The sequence below is a fragment of the Myodes glareolus genome, chromosome 11 (assembly GCF_982192425.1).
Source record: "Myodes glareolus chromosome 11, mMyoGla1.1, whole genome shotgun sequence".
In the NCBI taxonomy this organism is placed as follows: domain Eukaryota; kingdom Metazoa; phylum Chordata; class Mammalia; order Rodentia; family Cricetidae; genus Myodes; species Myodes glareolus.
Genome location: NC_142036.1, coordinates 41,240,693 through 41,251,962, shown reverse-complemented (window position 1 = coordinate 41,251,962; position 11,270 = coordinate 41,240,693). Strand labels below are relative to the sequence as shown.

The 11,270-nt window shown below is 45.4% G+C and overlaps 1 long non-coding RNA gene across 1 annotated transcript; it reads right to left on the bottom strand.

Annotated features, from left to right (window-relative positions):
* Positions 1–296: 296 nt before the first annotated feature.
* LOC146892338 (uncharacterized) lies at positions 297–7,899 on the bottom strand. Its single transcript, XR_015004323.1, has 4 exons — positions 7,810–7,899; positions 6,133–6,471; positions 2,120–2,259; positions 297–631 (listed from the first exon to the last, which is right to left on the bottom strand). It is a non-coding gene; the product is annotated as an uncharacterized LOC146892338 (long non-coding RNA).
* Positions 7,900–11,270: the final 3,371 nt, after the last annotated feature.

The window sequence follows — 11,270 nt, the reverse complement described above, 5'->3', positions numbered from 1 at the left end:
TGAATTCACTTGGCAGCGAAGGAACTGCCTTGCTGGACTTCTCTCTTCTCCTCCAGGACCCACTCATGGCTTGAGCATGTCTCTTTTTAAAAAGACTAGAGCAGACAGGAGTCCTTTGGGAATGTCCTGCCCACTCATAATAAATCTTATCTGTTTACCTGGTTGCTGGGCAGGTGAGGCTGGGAAAATTTAGTGGCTAGGCAACATACAACACTCGGAAAGGAAATTAGCCAGGAGTATTTGCAGATTCAAGTGGCAAGGAAACTTGACAGAAACAAACATTCAGAGTACCTGCCAGGCTTTTAATAATGTCAAAGGAGAAGAGCCGGGAACCAGCTGGTGGAAAAAGATAAGAAACACATTTATTTCCTCTACCCAGACCACATTAACTGTCCCCCCACCCCCACTCTAAACCTTGTGTTTTACCATCAGAAAACAATCGGATGTATTTCCAAGGCAAGCTTCCTTGTGTAAGCGTTTCTATAGGTAGGGAAAACAGTCCAACGCATTAGCAAAAATCCCTTCGGCATCGTCCCATGGGCTGTGTTGCTGTCCGTGGTGCTGATGTCCTGATAGGTCCTCCAGGCCTCTCTGAGTCTTAGGTTCGTCTGTGCCCCACACAGGATGTTGTCTGCAAAGATAGGAAAAAGCTGAGCTGGGACAACGGAAGCCTGAACTCCTCTGGTTTCTTAACTGAAACCCCTGGGGTCGGATACTTTGCAGAATTTCTCAAATTTTAACAAGGTGTTATGGCTTACAGTATAAAATCCTTAGCGAGGTCTGGGGAAGTACCACACAACCAAGCAAGTCAATAATTCTCCAGGAAAAAGTATGAGTAGTCTCTCCGGTGCAATCAATAAATATGTTAAATATCCTTACGGCTGCTTAGGTCAAGGTCTTCTTCCAAGTGAACTCACTTTAGACTTGGTGAACCCATCCACCTAGATCTCTCTCCTCTCCCCTCCCCCTCCCTTCCCCTCTTCCTCCCTCTCCCACTACTTATTCTCTCCCTCTTCTCCCTCCCTCTTCTCCTTCCTTTCCCCCTTTTCCTTCCTTTTTTCCCTTTTCCCCTTCTTCTCTCCCCCCTCCCACTCATGCTAATAATAACTAAATTGAAGACAGCAAGCATGCCAGTCAAGCATACTCCAACACCGAGATACATCCTAAACTCTGCATTTCAGGATTCTGTTTAAGAGTCTGCAGGTCCACAGTAGTTCTAACCTTAAGTTGGGTCGAGCTGACCTGTAAAACTTCCCATAACTGATCAAACTTTCTAAGTCTGTATGAAGCAAAACAAACCCTTCCGTAAAAGCAAAAGCAACATTTATTTATTTATTTATTTATTTATTTATTTTGTTTTTTTTTTTTTTGAGATAGGGTGTTCATCCCAAACTGGTCTCAAATTCCCTGTATAGTTTGAGGAGGACACTGATCAGATGGTCTTGAGTTTCTGATCCTCCTGATCAGAATCCTGAATCCTGAGATTATAGGTTTGTGTGGCACATCCTGTTTGTATGGTGCTAGGGATAAAATCCAGGACTTCATGTATTTCAGGCAAGCACTCTGCTATTCAAACTATAGCCCTGTTCCCCTGTGTTTTTTTCTTCTTCTTCTTCTTCTTTTTTTTTCCTTTTTTGGGGGTGGGGGGGATGGGGAGTTCCAAGACAGGTTTCTCTATGTAGCCCTGGCTGTCTTGGAACTCACTCTGTAGATCAGGCTAGTCTCAAACTCACAGAGACCCGCCTAACTCTGCCTCCCACGGGCTGGGACTAAAGGTGTTTGCCACCACAAGTTGGCCCAAACAACAACTTTCTAAACTTGTAAATACCCTGACTAGGAGTTGGAAGCAGAGGATGGGTGAGATGAAGTAAACCAAGCAAAAGCAGCTTGGACCATGTAGTCCTCACACTGCCCCATCCCCAACACACACTTCAAGAGCCACAGAATAATTTCCCATAAGACAAATAGCAGCTGGGGATCCTGGAAGCTTTACAAGTGGTACACAGATTAAAAAAGAAAAGGCCATTAATCCTCCCTTCTACCTACAAGCCTAACAACCCCTTGTCTCTGGGTAAACTCAAGTCTCTCATCACACACGCGTGAGCACAGCTGGAATTACCGTGATGGGGAGTGGATGCTTTCTTCTGAGTGCACAGAATCAGACCGACTGGACAGCACCTGCTCTGTAAGAATCGGATGGCCTGAGCTCTCCTTAGATTACCCTGCTGGGTGGTGTGGGCCGGTTTCATACCTGAGAGACTGAGGATCAGAGAGGGAAAAGGAAGTTGGAACGTGGCGGAAGCAGGAAGTGGAACCCTGATTAAACTGCCTCACCCTCCCCTTGCATTGCCTTTGGCAGCATGGGCACCGGGCACTGACTTGAACATGGATGGGGGGTTGAGTTACTACTTAATCTTGGGCAGTCAATTTTGTTCACAGTGACTTTTGAGTTGGTGACCCTATAAAGTCATAACATTTTTACCCTAAATGCCTGGGGATGGGAGGCATGGGGATGGGAGGGTAGCTTGGCATTTAGCATCCTTAAGGATCCAGTTAGCAATCCAGCATTAAAGAAATGAAACAGTGCTCATCTCAGCAGCTGTTTCTATTATTTTGGATCCATTCATCTACACACAGTCATTGAATACTCAGAGTGCACAGAGCCAGGCACTGTGCTGGGCGCTCTGATGCGCCATGAGGGAAACTGATGAGGAACAGAGAAAAATGGCTGAATCGAATAATCACACCAACAAATGAAGATGTTGTTGACAAGAGCTACTGATAATGACAGTAAGGTGTCATCAGAACCAGAACCTGCAGCAGAAGAGGTTCTGAGGCAGTTTCAGGTCACACATCAAAGACTAAAAGGGGTGGGGGAGATGGCTCAGCAGGTAAGGGCATCAGGTATCAAGTCTGAGTACCTGAGTTCAATCCCTGGGACCCATATGGTAGAAATAGAGAACAGATTCCTTCTGCGAGCTGTCCTCTGAGCTCCAGCTGTGTACTAAGGCCTGTATGCACACACACACGCACACACACACAAAGATGAAAAGAATAAAGATGGCAAACCAAGAGCCATGGTGTGTGTCCGAGGCTGGCGGGCCCGAAGTTTAAGACAAGCTTATGCTCTATGTTCAGAATATGTCTTAACCAAGAAACAAAACAAGGAAGTGTGAAGAGACCTAACTAACTAAACCGGAAGTGCAAAAGTCCCAGAGTGGAAAAGAAACCCAGTGGGCAGATGGAAAGGAAACCAAAGCAAGCAAGGAGCCGAGGGCTGGGAGGGGATAAACAAGAGCCAGGCCACATTTTGTTTTTAATACTAAAACTACTAGGAAAGCATGAAAGTTTAACAAGCAGAGATCTGGTGTGGTCCGATTCACCCTTGGATCTCTAGCTGACAACAGGTTTGGGGTAGTAGTTAAGTGACTTTAGGCACGTCGGTTAGCACAGATGTAGAACTATGGCAGCCTAGAATGGAGCAAGAGAGGAGGATGTCAGAGGGAAGCAATTTCCAGGGCTATTTAGGGGAGAAGGGGGAGAGGAGTTGGTAGTAGGTTTGATAGGCCGGAGATGGGATAGTGGAGAGAGCCTGTCAGACAGGCTGGGGGTTTCTGGTTGTGTCAGCAACAGTGAAGGAGGCCAGCTCTCCCCGATGTCACCTGCGACTGCCTAAGCGCTTTCTAAGACCTCTGCTACAGGTGAAGCGAGGATTCTTGATTTCACTACAGAAAAGAATTTCAGGATGAGGTAGTATGAAGCAGATTTAGAGTTTACTGAGGAAAGATTTGAGAGTTAGAAAGACGGTTTGGGGCTAAAAGCACTGGCTGCCCTTCCAGAGACCCAGGTTTGTTTTGAGCATCAGGCCTGTACGTGGTATACAAACAGACATGCAGGCAACACCAATATACATACAATAATAATTTTAAAAGATTTGGTTTGGGGAAGATAGTTCAACAGGTAAAGAAAGCCCTAGCAACCACAAAGACCAGGGCCAGGATCCCTGGAATCCATGTGAAGGCTGGATGGATGTGGCAGCCCCCCTGTAACCCCAGCACAGGAGGTGAGACGGGATCCTTGGAGCAAGCTGGCCTGCCAGCCGGGCTGAAATGGAGTGGCTTCAACTGAGAGCTCCTGTCTCAGTCTATAAGGTAGAGAGGGATCAAGGATGACACTGAACGGCAGCCTAGAACCTCCACACAGATGTGCATCCATATGCATCCATATCCATACTCGTGTGGACACACACACAAGGAAAGAGAAAGGATGGAAGGAAAGAAAAGTTTTGCAGGCATGTACTCCCATCATCCCAGCACTTGGAAGGTGAAGACAGCAGGATCAGGAGTTCATTGTCGTCCTCAGCTACACAGCAAGTTCAAGGCAGACTGAACCACAAGCCCTGGCTCAGAAGAGGCAGGGGTTAACACACGCACAGACACGTATGTATGTATACACATTCCCCCGAGACAGGGTTTCTCTGTGTAACAGCTCTGGCTGTCCTAGAACTCTCTCTGGAGACCAGGCTGGCCTTGAACTCACGGAGATCCACCTACCTCTGCCTCCCAAGTGCTGGGATTAAAGCGTGTGCTACCACTGCCCGGCTGTTTTAACATTTTTAAGCAGTGTGCTACTAGAAAAAGGCATTTAGGGAAAAGAGTAATGCCCAAGTGTGGGCATGGGCTTTTGGAGAAAAATCACCTAATGCGGCTTAGAAGCCATTTATACAGTTTTGGCAGCTTCTAAATGCAGACGGTTGCTAAGGAACTTTTCTTCCTTTGGGGGCAAATGCGATAGCAGGAAGCTCCCCCAGGTGCCTAGAACAACATTACAGTCTGGTGAGGTAAAGCATACACTTCACAGGGGCACCAGGGGCTGAGGCTTGCCTTTTACTGTAACTAGTTTATGTTCTTCCTTACAAAGTTCCTAAAAAATTGCAGGTTTATAGCTGGCGAGAAAGAAAGGCCGTCCTTGGTCATTCAGCTTGGGCCATCTGCATGGCTCATTGCTACTTTCACATATTTCTGCATTAAAGGACTATTGTCTCAACATAGGTAAACCTTGCAGCAAAGTTTGTTGATTGCGCTGGGATGTTTAGCTGGTGAGAGATTCTAACCAGACTCAGGGCAAAGGTCTTTTCTTTCTCGTGCCCGCTTAGTTCTCCTTGTCTTTCTAGCCCAGCTCAGTCTGAGTAAATGGGTGGCAGATAGTGCCGTTTGTGAGGGGGACTCCCAGGAAACCAGCAGGAATGGGGGATGAGGCAGAGTGACTTTGGGCTTGTTGGCAAGTGGTGACTTTGAGCTGTACAAGTCGCTTGTGTAACAGGCAGCTGGGTGTGTGGGTCTTATGTAGGAATACAACCCTGGGGGAAGTTAGCAGAGACAGGCAGCAAAGCTATGCATATGGCTGCAAGGTCTGGGAGTAGGTCCAGTTAGAGAGGAGAGGTCCCAGCCTCAGGGACCCCAGCCTGCAACTGTTGGGTAAAAGATTGGAAAGGAAGTAGAGGCAAAACCAAGCTAAAGATCAAACTGTGGGCGCAGACGGAAAGAGAAGAGAGATTCATGGAGTGGGAACACTCAGATGTGGAAATGGGAGGCAAGGTTAAGGACTAAAAAAGGACCAGGGGTGGAGAGATGGCTCAGAGGTCAAAGACACTTACTGATCTTGTGGATGATCTGCGTTCAGTCCTCATGGCTCCCTGCACTTATGAGCACTCGTGTGCGCACACCCATACTCACACGACCAAAAGGTGCACATTGCATTTAACAACACAGAAACCCCTGGTGACCGCAGGGAGAGCGGCATCTGTGGGGTGATGGAAAGAGAGGAAGGTCTGTATTCAGTGCAGGGCTGTCCCTGCGCCGGAGGCGAGGACCCAGCAGTCAGCTATAGATGACCTGGTATAGATGTAGAATGTGCAGGAGGGGAAGGGGTTTAGCTTAGCGGCAGCGTGTTTGCTGAGCTTGAATGAGGCCTTGGATTTAATATCCAGGACTACAAAAATCAACCAAACAAACAAACAAACAAACAAAGCTTAGGACAACATGTCCCCCAGCAAACAAACAAAAAGCTGAGGACAACACGTCCCTCGGAATAAACTGGACTGAGGTGTTTGCCAAAGACCCAGTTACTCACCCAGACCCCGTTCAAATAAGAACTTGCAAGTGAAAAGTTTTACTTGGCAGCTGGAGATGATTCTCTTTTTCTTTATATCTCTAGGTAGTGTGTCTGTGGGAGTCAGAGGACAACCTGTGGGAACTGGTTCCTGCTTTCACCAGGCGAGCCCTGAGGGTTGAACTCAGGCTTGGCTGCCAGCACCTGGCCCCGCGGAGCCGCCGAGGTTGCCCAGGGTACTTTTTCTTTAATGTGAAAGAAACTGGAGGCTCGGAGGGATTAGGTAGACGTCTATTTTCGGAAACATGAACGTCTGGTGTGAAAGTTGACAGAATCAAATCGGTGTCACTTGAGTCGAATCTGAAAAAACAAAAAAAAAAACAAGCTTAGCCTTGGGGTTAAGGAGGCCCCACGTGCACGTGCCTGTGAGAAGAACTATTAGAAAGACTCTCTGAAGGTCTCGGACCCATTTGTCCGGAACAGGAACTTTCATCAAGGACTTTCCAAATTGCAGTTTGCTGTGTGAGTCACGAGGATGGCTATCCGGAGGCAGGAGAATGCACGTGCCTGACACACTGTCTTCACTAATGAACTGATGTCAACTCCCGAGATAAGACCTTGTGACTAATTGTCTCCTTGTTGCTAAGGTTTTCTCTTTTGCCTCTATTTACTCTTTTTTTTATCTTTTTTAAACCTGGAACTCTAATCACTGGGCTCATGTGCTCAGCACATGCTCAGCCACAGAGTATTCGGCCTTCTGGGAAAAGCTCTCTGTTATTAGGCTGGCACTAAGATGTGGAGTAACCCTTCACTGTATTTTCATTGAGAAAGCTGGCTTAGGCATCGTGTTGCATGCCTGTGATTTCAGCGTTTGGGAGGGTGAGGAAGGTTGCTATCCTGTGTTCAAGTCCAGACTGATCTACAGAGTGAGTTTGAGATCACCCTGTCTCAAACACCCAAAACAAATAAACAAATAAATGAAAAGGAAGAGAGAGAAAGACTTAGTCAATGAAAAACAGAACTGAGAAAAGATGAGAGAGAGGCCAGAGAGATGGCCCAGTGGTTAAGAGCGAGTACTGCTTTTGCAGAGGACCAGAGTTTGATCCCCAGCATCCACCCCAGCAGCTCACAACTGTCTGTCATTCCAGTTCCAAGGGCATCCAATGCCTCTGGGCTCATTGGGTGCTGTCCTTGTGTGCACAACCACACTCAGACATGCACCTGCAGATCATTAAAAAAAAAAAAAAAAAAAACGAAACAGCGAGGGCTGGAGAGATAGAGATGGCTCAGAGGTTAAGAGCACTGGCTGTTCTTCCAGAGGTCCTGAGTTCAATTCCCAGCAACCACATGGTGGCTCACAACCATCTGTAATGAGGTCTGGTGCCCTCTTCTGGAATAGAGGTGTACATGCCGGAGGAGCATTGTATACATAATAAGTAAATCTTAAACAACAACAACAACAACAACAAAAAAAAAAAAAACGAAACAGCTAATGGGATGTGGAATGTGCCAGGCACAAGGCAGAAATGATTCCATGTGTTATTGATTGCAATTATATTCAGCGTAACTAGATGACTACACTGAAAGATTCTCAAGTTACATAAAGGAAATAAGAACCAGGGCTGGGGGTGTAGTTCAGTTGGTAGAATGCATACGTGAAGCCCCAGGGCTGTATAAACCAGGTGTGACAGTGCATACCTGCAATCCAGCACCCTAGAAAGGTGGAATCACAAATTCAACCTTATCCTCAGACAGGAAGTTGGGGGCCAGCCTGGACCAGAGAGCCTGTTTTTAAAAAGGAGAAAGAAAAATGTCTAATTAAATAAGCAGCAAAAAAATTTACCCACTTCTTAATACCATAGTCTCAGAGTAACAATTATAAGATTAAAAGGGAAAACCCACACAAGTCCTCTGTAGTAGTGGCAGATTTGAACACTTTCTTCAGTGACTGATAAAGTAGGCAAAAAAAAAGGAAGAAAGAAAAAGTGGGAATGCATAGAAGATTGCATAGAAGCTTTGGAAAACACAAATAACAAGTTTGGTCTAAATTTAGAACGCTACATCTAAAAGTAGTACCCTGGTGAGTTTGTACTAACTTGGTCCAGCCTAGAGTTACCTGGGAAGAGAAACCTCATTTGCAGAACTGCCTGTATCAGACTGGCCTGTGGACATGTCTGCGGGCGTTGTCTTGATCAGTAATTGATGTGAGAGGGCTCAGCCCAGCCCAGCCCACTGGAGAGATGTTTTGGCAGTTGCTAGCAAGCACTTGATGCTCTTGTGAGACCCTTGTTCAATTCCCAGCACCCACATGGTAGCCCACAGTCACCTGTAACTCTAGCTCCGGGGGATATGATACATTCTTTTTGTTGTTGTTGTTTTTAAATTTATATTTACTTTACAAGCATTGGTGTTTTTCCTGCATGTATACCTGTGTGAGGGTGTTAGAACCCCTAGGACTGGAGTCACAGATATCTTTGAGCTGCCATGTGGGTGCTGGGAATTGAATTCAGGTCCTTTGAAAGAGCAGTCAGTGCTCTTAACCACTGAGTCACCTCTCCAGCCACCTGACACCCTCTTCTGATTTCTGCAGGCACCAGGCAAGAATGTGGTACACATTATAAATTCTAATTAAAAAAATCCTAAGCTTAATCACATAAATAATCATATTAAAGATAAATATTCTAAATGTTCCTAATAAAAACACAGATTATCATATTAGATTTATAACAAAACAAAATCCAAGACCAAAATATATAATGTAGACAAGAAATAAACTCTAGCCAGTTAGTAATGGTGCAAGCCTTTAATCCCAGTCCTCAGGTGGCAGAGGCAGGCGGATCTCTGAGTTTGAGGCCAGCCTGACCTACAGAGTGAGTTCCAGGATAACCAGGGTTACACAGAGAAACCCTGTCTCAAAAATACCCAAAACACAAACCAAACAAAACAAAAAAATAAAAAAAAACCAACCAAACTAGCAAACAAAAAAGAAACATACTCTAAGCTGGACCAGGTGACACAGACCTGTAATATCACAGATTCTCAGGAGTCTGAGGCAGGAGGATTGTAATTTAATGCCTGGTCTACATAGCAGGGTCCGGGTCAACCAAGACTACATAATGAGACTCGGCTCTAAAAGGAGAGAACGGTTGCAGGAGCCTTTTTGGATAGGCGTTCTGTCGCCGGTGGAATGGAACGGAGATGTCCCTGGTGGCCTGAAGCCAGAACAGACCCTGAAAGGCCTCAGCATCCGGTCCAGTTTGTATTCTCATTGTGTATTCTAAAACCACAAGGTGGACAAGAAAGCAAGCAAGATCAGTCAGGTTGTTAAGGGCAACGGCCTCTTGTTTCAGCTGTTTCTCTGGGTCATTCTGTTCTAGGTAGCAAGTGAAGCCACTTAGAAATCAGCGGCACAGGCAGGGCTTTAAGTAAATCACTAAGTAAATTAACAAATCGGTTTCTAGTAATTGGTCTAATTATTCTACTTGAAGGAAGAGGAGGAGGAAGAAGAAGAAGATGCTGTCACCATCCAGCATGAGCAATTTAGTGAGAACCCTGTCTCAAAATAAAAAGTAGGAAGAAGACTGGATCTTAAAGTACTTGTGTAGTACGTGTGAGAGTCTAGGTGCAATTTCCAATCCTGCAAGAAAAGAAAAGAAGGAAGGAAAAAAAAGGGACACAGAATATAAATGTGCCCGTAGGGTAAAATTAAAAGACGAACACTGGAGAGGCAGAAGGATCATGAGTTTGAGGGTAGCCTGGACAACATTGCAAGTTTAAGATCAGCCTCTGATGCACGGGGAGACCCTGTCTCAGAATAACAACATTGTCAAGCATGGTAGCCTAGACTTGTAATCTCAGCTGAGGAATCTTGATAATTTTTTTAAAATCTCATTTTATTTTTATTATGTTTATTATTTGTGTGTTTATCATGTGTATCGTATCTCTGTGTGTAGATGTGTGCGGTTGCATGTGCTGTGGAGGACATATGGAAGCCAGAGGGCAATCTGTGGGACATTCTCTCCTTCTGCTATGTGGTTCCCGGGGACAGAACTTAAATCATCAGGTTCGGTGACAGATGTTTTTATCCACTGAACCATCTTACTAGTGAGTGCCCCAAATTTTTAAATTTTTATTTTGAAACAGGGTCTTGCTAAGTTACCCAGGGTGACTTTGGACTCACTCTGTAGTCCAGGCAGGCCCTGAACTTTTCATCCTTCTGTCTCATTCTCTTGAGTAGTTGGAATTGTAGCCCCACTGCCTTGCCAGGTTAGAGAGAATATATGTGTAAAAGTTTCAATCCAAGAGCCGGGAGTGATGTCTTTCCTTATTTGCTTGGTTCATAGTTCAAGGGAATGTAGCTCATCAGGGCCAGACAAGAGGAATGGTCCATGAAGCAAAACAGAAATGAGAAAGATGAAATACCAATTCAAGATTTTTTTCCTGTTTCTCTTTTTGTTCAGCCCAGGACTCCCATCCACATTCAGGAAGGGTCTTTCCATCCCAGTGAAATCTCACTGAAGAAACTCTCACAGATTCACCCAAAGCCATGCTTCATCAATGATCTAATCAAGCTGGCACAGTTAATCATCACAACTGAGGAAACCAAGGCAGGAGGTTTAAAGATTCGAAGTCTGGGGCTGTTTAGTGAGACTATTTCTTCTCTTTCTTTCTTTTCTTTTTCTTTTTTTTTCAGGACAGGGTTTCTCTGTGGCTTTTGATGATGCCTATCCTGGAACTAGCTCTTGTAGACCAGGCTGGCCTCGAACTCACAGAGATCCACCTGCCTCTGCCTCCCAAGTGCTGGGATTAAAGGCGCGAGCCACCACCACCCGGCTGAGATTCTTTCTTAATGAAAGACTCTGTCTTTCTTCCTTTCTTCCTTCCTTCCTTCCTTCCTTTCTTTCTTTCTCTTTTTTAAAAAAGCCAATAAACAAACAAACAAACAAAATTAATTAACTGTGGAAAGTGATTTAACATAATTTGAAATGCTCAAGCTATATGAATACAGTGGTCAAAGCATGGTCAAGCTGGTGTACCAGCTGGTTTTGTGCTAGAGTGGTCAGAGAGGAAGGAGCTTTGGCTGAGGAAATGCCGCCTCCCTGAGATCCAGCTGTAAGGCATTTTCTCATTTAGTGGTCAATGGGGGAGGGCCCAGTTCA